Source organism: Vicugna pacos, chromosome 3 (genome assembly GCF_048564905.1).
Source record: "Vicugna pacos chromosome 3, VicPac4, whole genome shotgun sequence".
NCBI classification, from domain to species: Eukaryota; Metazoa; Chordata; class Mammalia; order Artiodactyla; family Camelidae; genus Vicugna; species Vicugna pacos.
The window spans coordinates 94,564,474-94,588,956 of NC_132989.1; the positions used below are offsets into that span (position 1 = coordinate 94,564,474).

At 44.3% G+C, this 24,483-nt stretch overlaps 1 long non-coding RNA gene across 1 annotated transcript; it reads right to left on the reverse strand.

Moving 5' to 3' along the window:
- Window positions 1–2,178: 2,178 nt before the first annotated feature.
- Window positions 2,179–21,384, reverse strand: LOC140689814 (uncharacterized). Its single transcript, XR_012064938.1, has 3 exons — window positions 21,297–21,384; window positions 7,843–7,934; window positions 2,179–2,317 (listed from the first exon to the last, which is right to left on the reverse strand). It is a non-coding gene; the product is annotated as an uncharacterized lncRNA (long non-coding RNA).
- Between the last annotated feature and the right edge of the window lie 3,099 nt (window positions 21,385–24,483).

Sequence of the window (24,483 nt, forward strand, 5' to 3'; positions counted from 1 at the left end):
GTGGGGGAAAATGTGCAAAGTTGTTCTTCATTTATTAATTTAACAAATATTTAGGGCGTGCAACACTGTGCCAGGCACTGTCCAAGGCACTGGGGATCCAACAGTGGCCAAAAAAACAAACAAAAAACAAAACAAAAAAACTCTGCTCAATGTTGTGAAGTTGATATTTTATTTGAGGGGAACAGACATATTCAAAAAGGTAAAAATATATAGGGATCCAGGTGTTGACAAATGAGTCACCATTTATAAAGAATATGAATAGGATATCATAATAGAAACTAACAGGGGCCTACTTTAACTAGAGGTGACATTGAGGCAGGACTTAAGAGTTAGGAGTGTCCTGGCAAAACCCCGAGGCAGGCAAGTGCTTGGACCAGGCCACCGCTTTGCACAACCCTGGGTGACGCTGTTCACGTGGGCTCTCCGTGGCAATGTAGCAGAATCCCTGGAATTGTGCAAATGGTGGCCTTGAGCTTAGTTGTTCTGGTGGTAAGAAAAACACTGAGGAGAGGAAATGCCACGGCCCTGGGCCGGGGTGAGGAGGGCGTGCTTCCTCCTCAAATGACACACACCCGTGCTTTGTCACTGGCGGCCTTGTGACTATTAAAAGGTGGCCTTGTGAAGCATTTCAAACCCAAAACAAAACTCTGACTCTCCTAAGACTCTCCTGAGTGGCCACCCGCCTAGGCTTTCCAGCCAACCTCAGTCAGTGCAGGGCCTAAAATGCCCTCCCCTTCCCAACGCTCACATCCCCCAGGGAGAGTCACTGGTACCCACTCTGGGCATTTGGAGTCCTTCTGCCTGAGCAGTGCTGAGGCCAGCATGCTTTCTCTAAGCCAGATTCTGGTTCAAAGCTGATGATTCGGAAAGGAATGCAAACTCTTACTCACCTCCACTCCCTTTACAGAGCCATTTCCCCAACGTGTGTTCCCAGGGTGACAAACCAGGTGAGATACTCCTAAAAAAAAAGAATGAGATGGCTCTCTGATTAAATAAGTTTGGAAAACACTGAGTTAAATAACATTGAAGTTATTGAAGTTAAATTAAACAGAGAAGTGTAGAACTTATCGGAACCTTTATCAGACTAGCGAACATTGTGACCGTCCAGGAGGAGCAGAGCATGGAGCATTCCCCAGATAGATGGGCCATGAAACAGCCCGTGATTTTGTTTTCTTTCATAACACCTTGACCGTCCCTTGAAACTACCTTGGGCCATGTTGTCTGCTCCTGTGAGCATCAGGTGAGCAGAGAGGGGGACTAGAGACTAGTGAAGAGACAGAATCCCCAGACACACACACACACACACACACACACACACACAGTCTGGACATTTGGGCATTGTGGCTTCTTGTTCGGCGTGATTAACCAGTGGTCAACTTTGGAAATTTCATTCAACCGAGAAAGGGAAAGTGTGTTGAAAGCTGGGAAATTCTTAGCAGCAGTAAGACAAGGAACTTTCACCATGCTCACTGCAAAGCCTCACCCAGCTCAAGCTGTTTAGAACCACCAGTGCTCTGGCTGGCCTATAGTCTTGAGGGGCTGACCCCCTCATGGTTTTCCTCAGAGGAATGCTGCATTCACAGAATCCTTGCTGCTCATGAGAGTGGTGTGAGGGCCCAGAGTCAGGAGCCCGGACACCAGGCTCTGATGGTCTCAGGGAGCTTGTGCCCACCATCACCTCGGGCCAGTTTTCTTCTGTGTGTCAGACGCCGAAGTGACAGTTTAAAAGAACTTTTACAAGAATCAATCCACTTCCAAGTAAATGTGGAAAATCGGCCTCAAAATCAGAAAGTCCCTTCCCCTTCACACACAGGGACCCTCTTGGGCCACAGCTGATTTGCTGTCTGACCCCAGAATCACGGGGAGGAGGGAGCCTGAGACTTCACACCGTCCACCTTTGCTTCTCGGTTCACAGTGGCAGGGAGGGGACATAAGCGTCAGCCACGGGCCTCGGGCTTTCTTCCATCGGGTAATGAAATGTCTGAGCCCAAAGTGTATTGTTGGGACACATCTCTGTTAAGAAAAGTGTTACTGTAATCCCAGGGAACAGTTAACTTGACTCCTGTCTCCTCGCACAACATCCTGAATGAAATCAAAACCAGATGCTGCCAAGTCATCCCTGAAAATAAATAGAGAGCTCGGGAAATAAGAAGAAAGCACCCACTTACTCATACGTGACAACTAATACGCTGCCACGTCCCGGGCCCGTGGCAGGTGAGGATAATGATGTCAGAGTGCAGACGGGCGGGAGGGTGTGCAGTGACAGGTGCGTAGAGAGTGCTAGAACGCCTCCGCGAGCAGCAGGTGGGAAGGGAACCTGAAAAAAAATGAGTCAGGGCCAACCACAGAGTAGGGTTCCCAGGTCATTTGAATTTCAGCTAAACAAGCATCATTTCTTAGTATAACTATGTCCAGGGCAACGTTTGGGACATGCTCTATTTGGGATATATGTCTACTAGAATGATTACTTGTTGTTTACCTGAAGTTCAGCTGAGCATCCTGTATTTTAATTTGCTAAATCTGGCAAGAGAAAATGACATGCAAGCTGGGCCTTGAGTATCTGTCAGGTAGATGAGAGTACACGTTACATATCAAACAAGGCCCTGAGAAGGCCTGCAGAGGAAAAACCTGCTTAATTTTGTTTAACCCAGCATTTCACATCTTATTTGAACAAGGAGCATCTGCTGACATCTCATACAAGTGTATGGCTGGACACAACTTGGGAAACTCTATTTTAGAACAAAAGGACCGGATCACTAATGGAAGAACCGCAGACATCAGAAGGTATACATCTGGGCAGGGGTGGATCTTTCCAGCCCACCATCAGTACAGAGGAACACTTGGCCCAAAGGACCCGACAAATTACCACCCTGTTTTCTTACATGCAACCACTGGACTGGCCCAGTGAAGCAGCCAAACTCAGCCGTGTTCTCATTTCTCCCTGAAAGGTAACCAACCCTCCCCACCATCCTCTCTCTCCACCTGCCCTCTACCCTAACCTACCTGGCCAACCCCACCAGAGTTCACAATTGCTGGCTGGAAGACACTCCAAGGGATTCTAATCTATGACACATACACACATAGAAAAACCAGCTATCCTGGTCTCCAACACTGCTGCTCACCAAATAATGACAGATCCCTTCCACTCCTGGCTACATGGTTAGATTACACAGTTGGGTTCTCTTGTGCTTGACTGAGGCCAGTGACTGGCCAGAGAGCATGAGCAGAAGAGACATGTGTTTCTTCTGAGCCTAACATTGAATTGCCATTGTGAGAACCTCAACAGTTTCTTTCTCGATAGGACGGCAACCAGAAACATTCAAGATGGTGGCTGCTCTGTCAGCTTGGAGTAACTCTGAAGAGCAGAGCCACTCCGCCCCACCCACAGCAGACATGGCCTGGTGAATGGGCAATAACCTGGTATTATTCAAGCCATGGAAATTTGGAGGTTATTTGTTACTACAGCATATCTTAACCTATCCTGACAGATACAAGCTTTTGTTATGATGAGGCACGTCGTGAGTCAAGAAGAGAAAGATAGCAGTTAGCAGAGGAGCAGGAGTGAAGGCTCAAAGTGAAAAGGGAGTGGTAGGCAATACAGATGGAGAGGTAACCAAGGGTCGGAGCACGTAGAATCCCCTGGAGCCATCGTTGGGATTTAGGATTTTATTCTGAATCGGGCAGAAAGCCATCAGCAGGTTTTAAGAAGAGGGGTGACAGGATCTGACTTGTAATGTTAAAGGATTGTTCTTGCTGCTTTGCTGAGTTACAGACTGGAGCAGCCAGGACACCAGCCAGGCTGCTGCAGGAATCCACATGGGTGATGGGGGTGACTTGGAGGAGGGTTAGCCACAGCAGTGCGGGCGGGACTTACTCAAGACTGTGTGTGTGGAAGACGAGAGAGAAGAGGACTGAGGTGTGGACAGAATGGCTGAAACCAAAGCAGTGGCATCTCCAAGAAGGCCAAGCTGCACTTGTCTCGTGGTGGTGGTGGTAGGGGTGCTGGGTGGAGTCCCATTCGTGAACTTTTCTGCTCAGAAGGCCCTGAAGTTAGAAGGGAGACGCTCCTCCTGCCATCCTCACTCTGGGTAAGGCAGGAGCCAGAGCAGGGGCAGGGTTCCGAGGGAGTCTGCCAGGCCCCGAGGTCTGGAATGCCATTAAAAGTGTGCATGCCAGGCCGACTGGCTCACATTCAGGATGAATCTGCCACTGCTCCCTCTGACAATGTTTAGCATGAAATAAAAAGTATGGCTTTCAAATGATACGACGAGGAAGATTCTTGAGCAAATATGGCCAAAGCCTCTCTCGGCAGAATGTTCTCAGAGGCTGGGATTCCATCCGCCTCCAGCCTTCTTTTTCCGTCTGGTCCTTCCCAGCCCTGCACTGAGGTTCAGCTGCGGTCGCATTGGCCTCCTCACCAGTCCCCTGCCTCCCAACTGTTCCCCTCCAATTGTACTCGCTGTTGCCAAATCAGCTTCATCACCTCCCTCCTCTACTCAAAATCCCTCTCTCGCCTCCCACTGCCAATCAGACCCCTCAGACTGCCAATCAGAGCCTCCACAATTTGTTCTGAACAAATCTTTTCTCTAGGTCCACCACCACCACCACCCAGAACCTTCCTTTTCAATGTTGGACCCTTGCCCAAGCCTTTTCCTCTGCCAGGAACAATGTCCCTCATCTCATCCATGCTCCAAATTCCTCCCAGCTGGTATTCATCACTCCCTTTGCTGTGGTCCTCCAGCCAAGCTCTTCATGCATGGATCAGGCTGATGGCATGGGCCCCTTTTCTTGGGGATATTTGTGCCTGGGTCTTATATTCTGTGCTAGGTTGAGGGCTCCTGGCATGCTGGGGCCACGTCTGGCTCTTCTTTGAATCCTGAAGGGTACGCCCTCATGTGCAGTAGATGCTCAAAAAACATCTGCATTTGTTAGGACTTGGAGTTACAAGTAGCAGAAACTCCACCCAAGCTGCCTTAAACAATGAAAGGAAACCAATTGGCTCATGCAACTGAAAAGTCCTAGGGTGGATCTAGCTTCAGGAAAAGCTTTTCAGTGTTCAACTGACATCATGAGGAATAGGCCCCTCATCTCTCCACTTCACTGTCTTCCACTGTGTTGGCCTTGTTCTCAGTCTGTTTTTCTCCCACGTGGTGGCAAAGATGTCCAGTGGAAGCTACAGGCTTCAAGCGAACTCTCTTAGATACCCAGTGATAATTCCACCAAGGATCCTGGAAGAGATTCTGATTGGCCAACTAGAGCCAGATGCCAATTTCTCAGTCAATTACTATGGCCAGAGGGATGGCTAATTTGTCCTGGCATAGGACATGTGCCCACCTCTGATGCCAGCAGGTGGGCCAGCTCCACTAAACCACATGGACTCAGAACACGGGAGGGGAGATTCTGCAAAGGAAACTTGGGTACTGTGATCTAAAGAAGGGGTGATGGATGCTGGGCAGATACAAACAACAGATGTCCATGACAGAGTCATTTCTATGATGGCACATTCCAGGAAAACAATCTGGCGCCTCTTTTGTCAGACTCATTTTGATAGCCATCTGCTCAAAAAAATTAATGTTCCTATCTTGGCTCACTCATTTGGCCAAAACAGCAAGTTCACATAACAATTCAAACAGAACAGCAGGGAGTAGGGGATACTAGTTAGGGCATAACTGAGAGAAACACAGAGATTGGCATTCAGTTTTGTTTTGTTTTGTTTACAAAAAAATTAAAGGAATATTGGATGGATGGATGAATGAAGGAATGCTTTATTTATTTGATTGTGCCATTTATCAGATTCAAACCCTGTTGTAGTGGATCCTATTAGAAAGACAATCCAAAGAAGGTTCAGTTAAAAGAAAGCAAGATTATACTGTATAGCACAGGGAAATATACACAAAATCTTATGGCAGCTCACAGAGAAAAAAATGTGACAATGAATATATGTATGTTCATGTATAACTGAAAAATTGTGCTGAACACTGGAATTTGACACAACATTGTAAAATGATTATAAATCAATAAAAATGTTTTTAAAAAACCCTTGAAACAGCAATAAAAAAAAAAAGAAAAGAAAACCCTATTGCAATGATTTAAATAGGGTTTACTTATCTCACACAACTAAGCACTTAGGAATACATACACAGTGGGTGCCACAGGGATAACTTTTGTAGGTAGATCCAAGAGTGGATGTTAAAATTAGTGGGCATATATTTGAAGAGAAAAAGATATTTGCATAATCTCAAAGTATCTCTCTCAAAATAGTTATCAATTACTAAGGGGGAAATAGTAATTTTCCAGTAGAGAAAACTTAGCAGAAACCACCTCAACCAGGTGATAAAGGCTAAGATCATCAGTAATAAAGCATGTTGATATCACATCTCCTGATATAACGATGCTCTGAGAAGAACACAAAATCCTTCTTGTGTAATTTTTTGCCAAAAATGCAAAACCTCAGTCTAGCCTTGAGAAAGCACCAAACTCAAACTGAAGGACGTGTTACAAAGTAGCTGACCAGCACTATTCAAAAGTGTCAAGTGTAGGAGGAACAAGGAAAGACAGAAGAATTATTCCCAGGTTGGAGAAGACTAAGGGGACACGACAGCTACTTCAAGGTGAGATGTTGGATTGGATCCTGGAACAGGGGAAGAATATTAATAGGAAAACTGGGGAAATCTCTCTCAATAAGATCTGTAGTTTGGTTAATAGTATTGTACCAAAGTCAATTTCCTGGTTTTGATCACTCCACATGGTTATAGAAGATGTTAACATTAGGGAAAGCTGGGTGAAGGGTATATGGGAGCTCTCCTCTTATTATTTTGACAACTTTTCCATCTAAAATTATTTCAAAATTTAAAAGGAAAAGGCAAAACATTGTGTTGTTTCTTAGTAAACATATAAACCAGTTGCCACCTCAGTGCAAAGGTCCATGGGATTTGGTACCCAAATCATAGTTTCAGACAGATGATCTGAGAGCTTGGAGAAAGGAGGGAGCAGTATGGCCTTGATACTTCTGATGGCTCTAGGAAGAGCTTCAAGCAAGCTGTGTGGCTTCAGCTAGACCATGAAAGCATAAGCCAATGGGTAAAAGAACTTCCATAGGGGACCCCAGCTGAGCAAAGATACAGAAGTGTAAATAAATAAACATGGCATGTTCTGAAGTCTACCCAACTCATTCTCAGGCAGAGAAAGGGATTATGGACTCTCATATGGTGTAGCATTCTGGAATTCCAGGCTGGGTGTGGAAGTGCAGAGGACATGGGATTGGCCTGTGGGACAATCCATGAGATTGACTGTGGGACATGGAATAATGGAGAAATAAAGGCAGCATCTCAGGAGAAATTAGTTTTGCAAGAATATGTACTAGAAAAATTTCTGTACGCAAAAATAAGAATGAAGTCTGAAACTAAAAGCCAGAAGCACACATGTTAAGAGAGAGCTTTTAAGGGCACCAAGCTGATTTAGATCAGGATATTCTGAAGTGAATGTTTATTTATTTAGAGGCACAATGAGTGATATGGGGTCAGCTTAGAAGTTGTGTTTATCTCAGTCTATGTCAATCAGACCTCCTCCAACTTCAATATGTATACAAAGCACCCAGAGACCTTGTTAAAATGTGGATTCTGATTCAGGAGGTCTGGGATGGAGCCTGAGATTCTGCATGTTTAACAAGCTCCCAGGTGATGCTTGTGCTGTTGGTCCTCAAACCATGCTTTGGGTAGCAGCAATGAAGACCATGGGAGATGTTTACAGAGGAAAGACACATTGAAGATAGTACTTTAAGAATTTTGATCTAGGATACAACAGAACAAGATAGTAAGCCCAGAAATAAACCCACACACTTACGGTCAATTAATCTACGACAAAGGAGGCAAGAATACACGATGGAGAAAAGACAGTCTCTTCAATAAGTGGCTCTGGGAAGACTGGACAGCTACCTGTAAAAGACTGAAATTAGAATATTCTCTAACACCATATACAAAAATAAACTCAAAATGGATCAAAGACCTAAATGTAAGACTGGATACTGTAAACTCCTAGAGGAACACGTAGGCAGAACACCCTTTGACATAAATTGTAGCAATATTTTTTTGGATCCATCTCCTAAAGTAATCTAAATAAAAACAAAAATAAACAAATAGGACCTAAATAAACTTAAAAGCTTTTGCACAGAAAAGGAAACCATAAACAAAATGAAAAGACAACCTACGGAATGGGAGAAAATATTTGCAAACAATATTTGCAGACTGACAAGGGAATAATTTCCAAAATATACAAGCAGTTCATACAGCTCAATATCAAAAAAAAACAAACAACCCAAATTAAAAACTGGGCAGAAGATCTAAATAGACATTTCTCTAAAGAAGACATACAGATGGCCAAAAGGCACATGAAAAGATGCTCAACATCACTAATTATTCAAGAAATGCAAATCAAAACTACAATGAGGTACCACCTCACACCAGTCAGAATGGCCATCATGAAAAGTCTACAAATAATAAACACTGGAGAGGGTGTGGAGAAGAGAGAACCCTCCTACATTAGTGGTAGGAATGTAAATTGGTACAGCCACTTGGAGAATATCATAGAGATTCCTTAAAAAACTAAGAATAGATTTACCATATGATCCAGCAATCCTACTCCTGGGCATATATCCAGAGGAAACTAATTCAAAAAGATATTTGCACCCTAATGTTCACAGCAGCACTATTTGCAAAAGCCACTGACAGATGAAAAGATAAAGAAAATGTAGTGTGTGTATATATATATGTTACATATATGTATGTGTGTGTTTCATACATACAATGAAATACTACTGAGCAATAAAAAGAAATGAAATAATGCTATCTGCAGCAACATGGATGGATCTGGATATTATTATACTAAGTGAAATAAGCCAGAAAGACACAGAAAAATACCATACGATATCACTTACATGTGGAATCTAAAAAAATGACGCAAATGTACTGATTTACAAAACAGAAATGAGATTCATAAAAAACAAGCTTATGGTTACCAGAGGGTAGGGGGAAGGAGGGAGGGAGGGATAAACTGGGAGTTTGGGATTTGCAGATACTAACTACTATGTACAGGATAGATAAACAACAAGGTCCTACTGTATAGCACAGGGAACTATAATAGCTCATAACAACCTATAATGAAAAAGACATGAAAAAAAATGTGTATACTTGTGTGTATAACTGAATCACTATGCTGTACACCAGAAACTAACATAACATTGTAAATCAACTATGTTTCAATTTTAAAATATTAAAAATTTAAAAATAGAAAAAAATTTTAAAGAATATTGATCTAGGATTATTCTCAACAAGACTGGCCTTAGTGTGAGGGTAAATAGTCACAAGCAGAGTTAACACTGGAAACTGAAGAATTTATATGAAAAGCCCTATCAGGCAGGTAACATTGGCTTGAAGAGCAGAAGGTATCCGCTCCCCAAGAACAGAGAACCCAGAGGTGAAACTGCAGTTCATCTATAACACTGACTGTTGCAAACAGTCCACTAAGCACAGCTCTAAACACAGCTGGATGGCCCAGGGCCTCCCAGGAGCAGCAGAGACCCGGCCAAGTGTAGGCTCCCTGATCCCAAGCTCATGGCCACCGATGCCTGGGGCCTGGCCCGTGTACATGGGAAGTCTGGTAAGTGGAGCTCTTCCTGGTTCTTTCCTCCTTCATCACGTATCAAGTCTCCCTCACCCTCTTTCATCCCTGTCCAGCTCAGACATACCATTACCCAGGAAGACACCTACCAGGCTTCCCACATGCAAAAATGCAAACGCTGGGAGGAAAGAAAAAAGAGATGAACTTTGACCTCTCCTAGGGACTTATTCATTCCTCTTCTAGGGAATGGATGTGAGTTCTACCTCCTGTCCCCACCAGGCAAGTCAGGAAGGCCATTTGTAACCATCAACCAGGAAGGCATTTTCATTTTCTGTGGGCATCTGGAAGGCAGGCCTCTTCCCTAAATGGTGAGATTCTTTTCTACCAAATGAGCAGAGAGTGAGCACTTCCTGCCTGAGCTGTGTGGTGACCAAGGCACAGCCTCTGCCTTCAAGATGCTTCCAGTCTACTGGGAAAGAAGAATAAGGTCAAAGTGAGGGAGGAACCAAAGGCTGCAGGAACCGAGGGAAACAATGTCTGATAGAGTCTAGGAACTGGAGAGCTGGGAGATATGCCCTGAGTAAGGGAGTCTGCAGTCGCCTCTCACAGCCCCACCTTCTGCCCAGCAAAACAACATAGCGTCAGCCATCTCCACATGTGCTGTCAAGACCTGGGCTGAGGCACTCCCCCTGCTATTAGGTGCAGAGTCTGCTGAATCCCACAGACTGTTTCAGCCTCACCTGACACACACTCCCCACAATTGGAGTCTTTCCTTACAGCTGCCTTATTTCTCCCGAGACTTCTAAATCATCCCACAAAATCCTCCCAGATCTCTTAGCCCAGAGTCTCACGGTCCATTCACTGCCCTGGCTTCAGGGCCCTCCCCAGAGCATGGATCACACACCCTGGTGGCCATAGTCCCTTGCAACCCCTCCTTTTTCTCCCCTCTGCCCCTTTCTGTCCAGTGCTGACAGGAATCCCTGCATCCCACCCACCATCTTCCCTAGTGTTTGCTTGGTCCTCTTCTCACACTATCTGTTGTTTGGGAACATGTTCCCTCTTTTTCATCCAAATCCTAGTATTTCAGGTCTGTGTTCACAGCCACTACTTTGGAACAAACTGTTAGAAGATGATTTTCTATAAGCCCAAACTCATCCCTTAGGAAGCTGCTGGATAATGGCTTTGAGATCCATCCAGGTTGTAAGATGTGTCAGAACTTTATTCCTTTTCATGGCTGAATAATATTCCTTTGTATTACATACCACAATTTGTTTATCCATTCATCTGTCAACAGACATTTAGGTTGTTTCTGCTTTTGGGTTATTACAAATAATTCTGCTATAAACATTTGTGTACAAGTCTCTGTGTGGGTATGTGTTTTCATTTCTCTTGGGTATATGCATAGGAGTGGAATTGCTGGGTCATGTGGCAACTCGATGTTTAACTATGTGAGAAACCACCATACTGTTTTCCGTAGTGGCTACACCACTTCCCTCTCCCTTGTTACCATCATCATTATCATTAACCACAGCAGCTGATATTTACTGGGTGCACAATGGGCCAGACTATGTTTCAAAACAGCTTGAAATGGATATTGAAAGAAAGCAGAACATGTCCCCCCAAAATATGCATCTTTGACATAAAAATTATTTGGAGCTAAAGGCGATTAAGAAGCAACAAACTCAGAAAAATTTCCCACTTTTCTGCCTAAAGGCAGGGTATAAATTCTCCTTTTACTGGAAACAGATTCTTATCAGTTCAGAGAGCACCCAGAGGAATCTGCAAACAAACTTCACTCCATTAGTTCCTTCCCATATATTTACCTTCCCACAGTTTGCTGCCCTTGGAATCCTAAAATTGCTTTCCCTTGTCCCATCATTTCTCTCTAGATTTATTGTTCTTTGTTGAAGATACTAGATAAGCCAAAATTCTAAGCCACCACTTTGAGTTACTTTTTCTTCAGGTTTCTCCCGCGTGATGTGCACTGCATGCACTTGTAAACTGTTTGTTTTTCTCTTGTTAATCTTTTTGGTGAAGAGTCCCAACTGAAAACCTAAGATGGGTAGAGGTGAAGTTTTGCCTTCCTTGCAATATCAGCATTGACTTCCTTTTACAGACGAGGAAACTATGGCACAGTGACCTGCCCAGATCACACAGGTTGGATGTGGGGGAGCCTGGCACGGAACACTTCAAGCACATCAAAGGCCAGTGGCAGCTGGGGTACAGAGGAGGGAGAGATTTATGATAGCTCCAGTAAGGAAGGGGCCTTAAGCTAAGGCTTGAAAGATGAGTGTTTCTGCCAGGAGATGAGGGGAAAGGACGCACGGTCTCAGGGGAGCAGCAGAGAGAACTGAGTGAGCACAACACTAATCTTGGCTTGGTGGTGACGGGTCATAAGTGCAGGGTGGCAGTTATTTTTACCACTGTGTCTCCAGCACCTACATGGTACCTGGCACAAAGTAGGTTCGTGATAAACGTGTATTGAGTGAAGAGGTTAGGGTAGTGAAGGAAAAGAGAAAATTGGAGAGACAACAGAGAAAAGGGAAGGGGAGAGAGAGTTAAGGGTTACCTGCACCCATGTGAGCACTGATGCCACAGGGTGGGTGAGATCTCAGGCATGTGGGTAGAAGCAGGTGAATAGGGATCTGGAGGCAGACACAGTGGAGACACTGTATCATACTGACCCACCACCACTGTGCTTTCCCCAATCCACTTAGATAATTACTACTTGGTTTCTTGTTCTCAACAATTTAACTAAGCTGAGCCAGTCAGAATAGTCCAGAGACCACCTTCCTTTCCCACCCCCACACATCGTAACATCATTTACTTTCTTTTCCTTCACGAGAAGATATTTCAAGAAATATGCCCCTGTCTCAATTTCTTTGGCATCCTGAATATCTCATTTATTAACTTGAACTCACCATTTTCAATCTTGGAAAAATATTTGACTGTACATCTCTTTGGAGAAGAGAAATCTTTTGTCTTCTCCTTAGAAAAAAGGATGTGCCCTTCAAAACAGGGTTTGGTGGCAACAGGAGCAGAGCTCTCATGGATGCAGATGTGGGTAGTGTCCTCCCAAAGGGACAGGAGCCCTGGCTTGGGGACTTGATGCCCTTGGGCCTTGGTGGCAGGGCTGACTCAGATGCTCTCTCCCTCCCCCATTGACATTCAATTCCTCTGACTTGACTCGGTTATACGGCTGCCTGATAAAGGAGAAAACCAGCTTGCTACGCCAATGTGGACCTTGCCATGGTGATTTCGTGCTGGAAATTAACTAATCCAGTGTCTTGGATTAGTTTAAGTGCCCGTGGACTTACCCTTGATCTGTGGACAAAATGCAGTGACAGAGCCTGTGGGCTGAGGCACAGCCCTTGAACCTGGTGAATTCCCCAGGGCCATGACTTCTGTCTGAGAAGCTGCTAGGGAACAGACCTCCCTCCCCAGAAATGAATGATCTGGGCTCTTTTTTTTTTTAAACTGAGTCTCTCTACTCTGATCACCTGCCACCTCCTTCCACAACCCCTCTTTCTTACTCCTGAGACTGCCATGAAATTTTAATTTAAATGTTGATCATGGAAGGCCCTTCTCAATGTATACTTTCTAATTTAACCATTGGGGATGGTGTTCTAGACATCAACTTTTAGACTGTGAAAAAAAGGTACTCCTAAATGACAGTGTTCACAGTTCAATTAAGTTCCTTAAAGCACCATTTCTGGATACATTTTGTGAAGTCACAGCCTAGAAAAACAAAAACTCCCAAATGGCTTTAAGAATAAAACCATTTTCCGATTGTCAAACAGATTAATTCATAAACATTTTCTCGCGTTTGTTTTTTTAACTTTCCCCTTCCAGGGGCAGAGATAGGAAACATAATTTGTGCAGAAATGTGTTGATGGTGCTGCTGGAGGCCAGGGGGCTGCTGGGATGCTGTTTGCCCCCTGCTCGACACCCCCACTCCATCCCCTCCACCCCAGGGAGCAAGCATGCACTCACACAACAGGTGTGACCCATGGGGACTCACGTGAAATCAGGACGCAGCCAACAAGACTGCAGCTCACATACATCATCTGCATCAGTCTGCAAACCTGCTCCCTTTGTAACCACACCTCCGAGGTTCATTTTGCCCTTCTGACAACCCCCTATAACTCTTCCATCCAAAAGATGGCCTTTCCCAACATTTTTCTTCTCAACTTTGTTGCTCCAGGCTGCCTTGGATGTTAGGATAAATAGTGTTTAGAATGCCTTCTGTTTTCTCTGTCTTATAAGCACGACCTCATTTAATCCTGAACAGAGCTAGGAGGGAGACGCAATCAGTACCCACATTTTACAACTGGACACCTATAGCTCAGAGAGGTGACTATTAACCTGGTTAGGACCACCTGGTTGGAAGGAGCAGAGCCAGGTCTTGAACCAGGATAAGGCTGACTCCACGGAGCCTATACTCTCTTCCAGTCACGTCCTCTGACTACGCTGTGTCACCTGACAGATGGAAAGGTGGGTCATGGGCGTCACAGCCACTAGATGAGCAAGAGGACAAAGCAGAACTTTGCTTTGCTCCCACTTGTGGCTCCCTGGCCAATGCATTTCTTACCAGAAATGGAATTGCCCAAGTATTTATTTGTAAGAGGTGCAGAGCAATACAATGGGGAAAACATGTGCCCAAGAAGCAGAAGTTCAGGGAGCCAGTCAGACTTTTGCACTTGTAAGTTGGGTTGACCGTGGGTGTAGATATAAATCACCCAGACACTCTGTTCTTGCTTCCTCATCTGTATAATGAGGATGAACAATGCCTGCCCTGCCTTCTTCTCAAGGCTGCTATGAGGATCAATTGGGGAATAGCAATGAAAATGATAAAATAAATCCTATAAATTATGTATAAATACATATTTTCATATGGGTGTATTAATGTCTGATGAAAGAACATTTTAGAGCCATTGAATCCATTCCTTAGCTCTGCTCTTGGGCACAGCATTCAATTTCTCCTGGCCTCAGGTTCCCCATTTGTAAAATGTGACCATAGGGTTCGTTGAACCCTAAGCCTCTTTCTAGCTCTGACATTCAGCAGGCCGATGACTCCTCCTGATTCCTCCCGTGGTTCCCACCCAGACCCTGGTGACCAAGAAAACCCAGAGATGGGGTTTCCTCGCACAGAGCCATCTGCCCTCTCAATCAAGGGGAGGCTGGAGATTAAATAGCAAAGGTGCCCGAGGAATGTTCAACAGCAGAAAATGGCGGCATAAAGTGCTGAGAGGGGGAGCAAGATTTATCCCCTCCACAATGTTTTATCAGTGAATGTTATGTGCCACCTAGTGTACTGGAAATAAGATGGGATTCAAGAAACAGCTCAGAGAGGGAGACAGGCTTTAAATAAATATTTTCCCAGGTAATTATTTAACTGGAGTTGCGACATAGTCTAGGAAGACGATGTTTATCGGGAGATTATATAATGGGGGCAGGAATGTCTCAGGAGGATTTCCTAAGGAAGCATCATTTCAAACTCGTTCTTGAAGGAGCCTCTGGAGTTGGCAGGGCATGGCAGGGGATTGAGAAGGTGGAGAGACTGTGCTAGGCAGAAGGAACATCCAGTGCAGAGGTCTTTTAACGAGGAGAGTTCTTGATGTAGTTGAGTTGCTGCAGATAAGCTGATTTGGCTGAAATGCTGGGAGTGAGGGGAAGCGTGGCAGGACATGCATAAGCTCTGAGATACAGACAAGGACAGATCCTGCAGGGTCTTGGAGGTCAAGAGGAGGAACTGGGGCTTTATCCTAAGAGCACAGAGATGCCACTAGAAGGTTTTTCAGCTAGAGGCTATGTTCCAGGTGACTGTCCAGAAAGATCACTCTGGAAGCAGCAAATCTATTAGTGAGATACAGGAGTGCATGCGACAAACCAGCCAAGATGCTAGTGCAATGGTCTAAGGTGAAAGAGGACAGCAGCTGGGCCCAGGACGGTGGCCACAGAGACAAAGAAACATGGAAGGAGTTGAGAGATACGTTAAGAGGCGGGATGCTCAGGATATGGCCATTGATTGGGTGGGGGTGGGGGGAGAGGGAAGTAACTTGCACACTACACATTATAACCCACTGGAGTTACTGGTACCATGAACCCCAATTTCCAGATGAACAAAGGAAGTCTCAGAGAGGTTGAGGGGCTTATCCAGATTAAAGAGCTAAAAAGTGAGGTTCCCAGAACTCTCGGCTCTTAAGTCATAATTATTTCAGGTATGTAAAGGCTCTCATCCCAAGTGATTCATCCTAAGTGCTATCATTACTTCACGGGAAATTCAGTGAAGGTCTGATTTCATGTGCACTGAATTCTAACCACACTCCAGCGAAGGCCATATGATGAGCAGGGACTCGAGTGGGCAAGTGACATCATGACCCAAATAGAGTCGCTATTCAAGTGTGTGCTGTGGCCTCCTTACACCATCACCTAATTATAGCTCCTGAGGAAGTGCTGTACAATAACACACTGTGCAGAGGCCAATGGGTGACTGTCTGTGGGCCAGACGGTCCTGTGAATCTGAGTTGATATTTGGAAGACAATGTGAAAAACAAGCTCAGTGAGGTTTTTGCAGTGGGGTTTTTGGCCCATCAAGTCATAAATCTTTCAGGTCCAAGAGAAAGGCCTGTTCAGCTTGTGAGTTGAACAGGCTCTTCCAAACTCCGGAATGAGCACAATTGAAAGTATGCCGATCTTGGAGCCTTCTCTCCTCCCATCCCAAAAAAAGGGAACAAAGAGGTCACAAAGTTCTCATCAACGTGGGTGCATCTGACACGGGGCAAGTCACTCACACACCACGGCACCCCTCAATGCACGGGCCCAGCATGGGTTGGCCAAGACAAACGTTGACTGCTTTCCAAATATTCTGGCTTTAATGACTATAGTTAAGTAACTTCCCCCAAAGCCATTATGACAAGCGACAGAGTCTGGAAACTGAGTCTCTCGGGACACGGGGTCCCGTCACCTTGGAACCCTTCTGAGCCCCGGGTTCCCCAAGCGCGCAGTGAGGACCGGCTCTGCCTCCAGGCACCGCGGTGATGTTAACACCAGCAAAGCGCCTCCCGCCGGCCTCGGCTCCGTGGGAGCGCAACAAATTAGCTCCACCAGTTCCAACACAGCGGCACCAGAGTACACAGAGCGTTCCAAATGGAATCAAAATGAATATAATTTGTATACTGATTTGTCCAGACTGACATCTGAGGGTCAAGCATATCTTGGAGAGATTATTTACATCAAGCAACAACCAGTTTCCATCTCTTAAACCCTTCAGTGACTATAATTCAAGGTCTTACCACGCTTTGGATCCTTGAAAGCAGCGTGGCTGTGGGAAATGCACACAGCACAGTCAGTGTTGCTCCCCACCACGCCTGGATTTTGCCTGCCTTTGGTTGACAAACATTTATTCCACTTACTGAGTTAAGATGTGGAGCCAGATGCTGGCTCTACAAACAAGCGGAAGGGCTGGTCGTTGGTGTCACGTGGTCCACCTTCTAGCGTGGAGGGAGGCCTGTGAGCCGTGGTTACGATGCGATGTAATAACAGCTATAAAAGCAGTAAATTCCAGCTGGTGGTGGGAGAGGACCTGGGGAGCTACTGCCTCTGCTTCAGAGGGAGGGGAATTCAAGAAAGCCTGCCTCTCCCACAATTCCACCATCTCAGGAAAGCTGCTAGGGAGGTGCCAATAAGTTAGCCAATTAGCTGTTAGTGAGAAGTGGGTTTATCTGGGTGATCGTGGGGAGGGAGTGCTGTAGAACAGTGGGAAGGGGCACCAACCAACCGAACCCCACCATGATTTTGTCCCACGCACTCCATTTCGAGGGGACACAGTGGGGAGGCACAGTGACCTCCTCACAGCTGACAATGATGGACGGCAGGCTGGCCTGCTCTCCTCCCCTCACCCCTCTCCGTGTATCACTTTCTTCCACCCTGTCCTTAGCCTCTGACACCCAGAACGTTTTATCCAGTTAGGCGGACTGGCCACCAGCTCCCCTCCCTCGTGTAACCGAATACCTTACCCTGAAGATAATCAGACTCCTGGCCTCCGCTCAACCCTCCGGTTGACAGCGTGGCCGCACAGCCAGCCAGCGGGCCCAGTGCCCCACCGGTTTCTAATTAAAACGGAACACGTGTTTCTCTAGACGCAGAACAATTTCTTGGAGGAGGAACAACAGGTTCCTCTAACGTTGGCCTTCAGGTCTCCCAGGGATGGGCTGTTTGAGAAGGAAAGGCCAACAGGCTGGATTTAGAAAGTACATGCAGGTGTATTATTATTATTATTTCCTTTTTTCTAGCCATGGTGCTACCTGATGCTGCCTGTAAAGAACTTAAGTATGTCTCTGGAATGGCATTCAATTGCTGAAAAAAATCACATTATGTGTTAAAGCTGCAAAAATAAAACAGAATTTCCTGTTTTCCCGTAGGTTATAAAAATTTACCTAATCCTCTCCAGATTGATCAGGGCTAAGCACTGTGCTATGGAAATGTAAACACTTCCAAAAATAAAACAGCTTTTATAATTAAAAGCTAACCACAAAATTAACCCAAACTCCAAAGCCATCTGTGATGGAGAGAGAGGAATGGAAAGCTGGCAGGATCCAGCCCAGAGGCTGCAGACCTTGTCACCTAAAGGCAGGGGTGATAGTCAAAGTATTTAACAGTCATCATGGCTGAGGGCAAGGATAGTCAGCAAATGGATATGAGATCTTGTGATGCAGCAGGGAGCTGGAGGCCCTTAATGCCAGGTGGAACTTCTTCATAGCCAGATTGTAGGGAAGTGGGCTTGGGGGTTCTCTGGGAGAATGTGCCCCCTGGAGGAAGGGGAGCTCAGGAAAGCATTTACCAAGAGAACAGGCAGATTTCCCCAGTGTAACAACTGGGTCAGGTATCCCAGTACACACCCACTAAATATTAAAAATTTGTATTTTATTTTGGCAAGTAACACACATTAAAAAATAAAGCTTCTATAAATATTTTGCAAACAAAATCTTCTTAGAATTGCCAGAAAGCTCTAAATATCATTAATATAATTTTGTGGTAGGTTGATTGCAATTTGTGTTTGGGTTTGGTCATGATACAGTATACAGAAATTCCCAGCATAGATGAGTGAGTTGCCATTGGACAGAGGTGATCTAAAAATTTTCCACTTTTGGTTTCTCTTCTGATTTCTGGTTCCATATTTGGTGGTTTTAAATGAACATGGTACTACTCTATTCAAACAATTTTCCTTTTAGTAGGTTAGGAATCTAAGTCACTTATGGTCTAATTAAATTGTTCTTGGAAATGTGAAATTCATACCTGAAGATAAGGGAACAGATTTAAAATTGAAATATTATAATAGGGGACTAACAGTTGGAAATAAATGGACCATTACACATTAGAAATAATAATAATAATAATAGTAATGCTGTGTGAGGCACATGAAAAAATACTCAGTATTGCTAATTACCAGAGAAATGCAAATCAAAACTGTAATGAGGTATCACCTCATACCAGTCAAAATGGCCATCATTCAAAAGTCTACAAACCATAAATGCTTGAGAGGCTGTGGAGAAAAGGGAACCCTCCTACACTGTTTGTGGGAATGTAGTTTGGTGTAGCCATTATGGAGATTCCTTAAAAAATTAAAAATAGACCTACCATATGATCCAACAATCCTAATCCTGGGCATATATCCAGAGGGAACTCAAATTCAAAAAGATACATGCATCCTAATGTTCATAGCAGCACTATTTACAACAGCCAAGACATAGAAACAACCTAAATGTCCATCAGCAGATGACTGGATAAAGCAGCTGTGGTATATTTATCCAATGGAGTACTACTCAGCCATAAAAAGAATAAAATAATGCCATTTGCAGCAACATGGATAGATCTGGAGACTGTCATTCTAAGTGAAGTAAGCCAGAAAGAGAAAGACAACTACCATATGATGTCACTCATAGGTGAAATCTAAAAAGAAAAGAAAAAAGAAGACACTAATGAACTTATCCACAAACAGAAATAGACTCAAGACATAGTAAACAAACTTATGGTTACCAGGGGAAAGAGGGTGGGAAGGGATAAATTGGGAGTTCAAGATGTGCAAATACTAACTACTATATATAAAATAAATTAAAAAAACAAATGTCTTCTGTATAACACAAGGAACTATATTCAATATCTTACAGTAACCTATAATGAGAAAGAATATGAAAACAAATATATGTATATGACTGAAACATGCTGTACACCAGAAATTGACACATTGTAATTGACTACACTTCAATAATAATAATAATAATAACACTGTGTGAACCAAACCAAACAGATTGGTATGTGAACATTTTACAACACCTGCTGGACAGTGATCAGGCGGGTCAGGGCCACCTGGATCCATGGCCTCCACAGAAACATGAACCCACCGAGTTGTTCCAAAAGCCAAAATCTCTCACCATCCTCAAAGCCCTGGTTCAGGCCACCTCACATCTCACCTGCATTACCACAACAGACCCAACTGGTCCTCCAGCATCATGGACATTCCCCTCTTCCAAACCTACCATCTCCTATTGTAATGACTTGTCTGTCTCAACCAGAGACTTTGTCCTATTTTTTGCTGTATCTGCAGGGCCCTGCATAGAGTTTGGCACCCAGTAGGCAGAAATAGGGAGAGAAAGGAGGAAGGGAAGTTTTCTTCAGCTATTTTTCACTCTTTAGTATCATGTCAAGCAGTAGCATATAATTGTGATATGTGGTACTGCAACTTAGCTTTATTTAACTCAGAAGATGCTCACTTAAGCAAAGAGGAAATAAGAATGTGATACCTAAAGATTTCATATCATAAGAGAAAGTCCAAAATTGAAAGATGCAGCAAATGCATTTATAATAGTCATGGCCACCATGTTATCTCTTTCTTTTAAACTCAACCATTGAAGGATTTTTTAATCATAAAAGCATAGCATCAATTGTCTAATAATGTATTACAAAATTAAATATAAATTTTAGAAAGCCAGTCTGTAGCCATTTCTCCTATAATATCTCATTTCTGAAAATTTATGTATCTTTCAGGTCTCAGGAGTTTCTCTTAAAAAGAGATAGACCTTGATATCCAACAATGTAAATATACTTAATATAACTGAACTGTACACTTAAAAATGGTTAAGATGGTAAATTTTATGTTACACGTTTTTTTATTGTAATAAAATAAATGTCAAAATAAGTATATAGGAAAAGATAGATGGTCCTCAACCACCTTCCTTCTTCAGAGGTCCTTGTAATGGAGAAAGCTGGTGCCAACACAAGATAAAGAATTACAAGGGGGAGAAATTGAGATGGAGCCCATACCCTTGATCCTGGCACTCCATTGTCTGGTCTTGGAACAGCTGTTCCCAGGAGTAAGTAGTTTCTCTCTAGTTGTTACGATCCTATACTGCCAGGATATTCATTCATTCAGTAGACATATATTGAGTGCCTACTACGGAAGCTCTGAGGATATCATTAAAACATAGTCCGCTCTTGACTTACTCTAAATCCAGACTCTGGTGAGTGTACTGCCAATATACTTGGAGTTGTAGGTGAAGCAGGTGCTTGCTAAGGCACAGCATGTCTGTGATCCACCAGTCCTTAGCAACATTCCCTCACCTGGTCATGAGGTTAGGTGGCCCCAGGGGTGCCCACGCCTGCCCGCAGCTAGAAATGCCCACCTCTTTCTTATTCACTTCCAGGTATGACAGCATCCAATGCCTCCTTGTTAGTTTCCTCCTTGCCATATCGTGCTCTCACTGCAAGAGATCCTGGGCTTCCTTCAGGAAACAAAACAAAAGCTGTAGGCAAAATGAATAGCGGAGGTGAAGGGCATCTGTATATGCCCAGAAGGCAAGGGAATGTAAACATACGCCACGGCTGTGTTTCCCTAAGCCCTGAGTCTTCTACTTTCTGTACCCCTGAAAATTCACCAAAAAGCAGTATTTTCTTATCCTCAGGCTGGCTCCTGGGAAAGGCACTTATTCATGTATCCCTAGCATTCCCAGTGGATTGGTGGAAGTTAGATTAAAGGATATTAGACCCAAAAGCCAGCTTAGAGTCAAGAAATCTCACTATACAGTCAAAGAAATGGAGACTAAAACAGATTAGCAAGTTTTCTAAGCTCACAGCAAATTATTGGCCAAGTCTAGACCAGAATTCAAGTCTCCTGACTCCCACCATAATCTATGCCCAGCATGAGATTGCTGCATTAAGAGAACAGAAGTAGACTATTCAGTTATAGCTGATCCAATTTCAGACTTTGGTCACATAAAAGTCATAAAAGTTTTTCCTGGTCATTTTAAACTTCTTTTTCTGATAACTCTGGATTAAGGTAATATTAGCAACACATAATACTCCATGGATTTAATATAGAAAGGTGGGAGGGGCTACCAGGAAGACCACCACCCTGGTGATTGAATCATATTCCAATTCCAGGTCTAGTTCTGCCTGGGCCATCGAGAGCAAAGAAATGGAGAATGTCAGCACCCAATTCAAGAGACCCCTATGGGCAGACACCACAACCAGTCTCCTTGGTGAGGTCAATCAACCATGTAGATTATGCAGTGGCCAGTTTGAAAAGCAGGACCCCAACCTTAAGTTCAGTTCTCCAGGTAATGGAATGATGTCGCTGTTGGCTCTAGAAGACATCTCTGCATCTCAGCATCTTCATGAATGAAATAATTTTTTGTGAAAATCAAAAGATAAAGTGATAGCTATTATTACATTGTATCTAAGTTTAAGTTAGCACACTTTTTATCTATATTACCTCTGCTGTCATACAGTACCTTTCCTCTTAAGAACTCAAAATACAGAGTGCTCCTGTATGACACCACTTACATGTGGAATCTAGAAAACAAAACACTCTAGTGAAAATAACAAAAAAGAAGCAGACTCAGATAAAGAGAACAAACTAGTGGTTACCAGCGGGGAGAGGGAAGCGGGGAGGGGCAAAATAGTGGTAGGGGATTAAGAGGTACAGACTATTATGTATAAAATAAATAAGGTACAAGGATGTTTTGCACAACATAGGGAATATTTGTAGTACTTTGTATTAATTATAAATGAAATATAACCTTTAAAAATTGAAATCACTATGTTGTGCACTTGCTAACTTCTGTAATATTGTACATCAACCGTACTTCAATTTAAAAAACGGAAAAAATGGGGTGCTTCATTTTGCAGTTAGAAGAATAGAGTATCAAAAGGTTGCAGTGGGGCCAAGACTGAAAACCTCCTTGGGTCTTCTCAGATCAAGTCAGCCATTCTCTCTACTCAGTAATGCCATCAAGGTCTTATGGGCATCTGAGGTTCCAGGTTTCCCAAATGTACTCAAGTTCATCATCTGAAGGAAGATGAGGTGTTCCTTCTTCAGTTGTGTTTCATGAGGCTGAGTCCATGACCTCCTGACCTCCTGTTTCAGAGTCACTCAGGACAGTGGTTACAAATGCAGATTCCCGGGCCCTGCCTCGGGAACATATTGCCTCTGAATGGCTGGGGATGGGGCCCAGGATTTGGTATTTTTAATGACTGTCCCTAGATGACTCTGATGTAGTCAGTCTAACGTTTTAGATTCAGTTTCTTCTGATAGTGGATCACCCTTTTATGGAGAGAACATATACCGGAAGGCGGGTCTTATCCCAGAGAACCTTCCTCCAGGCAACATTCTTTCAGCAGCTTGTAAGATACCACAAGCTGTCAGAATGGGCAGCATGGAGAAGGATATATCCCCGATGGCATTTTGGATTCTAGAAGGGGCAAGGGTCCAACCCCTATTTCCCAGAGAATGACTGCTTCGACAAAGGGCTGAGCGAGAGGTTAGCAATGCAGCAACAGCCACAAGTATGTTCCACCCAGACGGACGCTGCCCCAAGCACATGACTTACACCCCAGTCATGGGTTTGACTTTTGCGGGATCTCTGGTCTGGCATTTTCTGAGACCAGATCACTCTCCCTGTATCTGAGGGTTAATAGGATATTTATCAATAATGCCCATAAAATGCCACCTTGGGGATAGAGAAACTCCTGACCCCAGGGTAAGCTTAGCCACACCTTATGTCTAGTTTAAGTCTAGTTTAAGTCCCTGTCCTTCGATTTCTTTAGAAACAAAACAGAAACTCTCTCACTGCCCTGCCTCTAAGGGGCACGGCCAGGAGAAAGAGACAGGACTTGCAGAAAGCTGAGTGCTGCAGAGGAGAAGCCTCAGCCCACCCTCGGATGCCCCTGTGGAGTCCACGCTCTGGAATTTAGGTGCCACCCTCGCCTGAAAATCAAAATGGTTCATACCCTGGGCCTTGCCAAGCAGCACGCCCAGGAATAGAACCGATGGGAAGCCAGCTGCCCCTTCTGATCCCACACAAGCCCTCCCAGCGCGTGAGTACTTGGCCCCTCAGTGCTCACTCCTTCAGCACACTCCAGTTCGGCACCCTACTCCCCACCCGGGGCCTGGAGCCCACGCGGCGCACTGCCAACACTGTTGGAACCCACAGGAGCCTCTGCACATCGCCCTCAAGGCAGCAAGTGGGCCGGGCCCTTCTTCCCACCTTCTCCATCTCCCCATCAGGCGGTCCCGGGATGTGTCTTCATCTCTCCTTTACTCTTTTCAAAGCAGGCTTAAAATTCTCGGTGGTTTAAAAAAAGAGCGCGGGAAGAGGGGGGCGGGTTGGAGATTGGAAAGACTAGATTCAAGAGTGATTACACTCAAAATCCTCAAAATCTAAAGTCTTTAGTGAGGCTTCCAAATATTTGGATTCTCCAATGCCTGTTTCTAAAAGAACAATCTGAAATTTAATTGCATGCTTCAGTTAATGAAAAGACTCCAATATGACTAATTATGGCTGAGAAAGTTAGTAAAGTAAAATGGAGAAA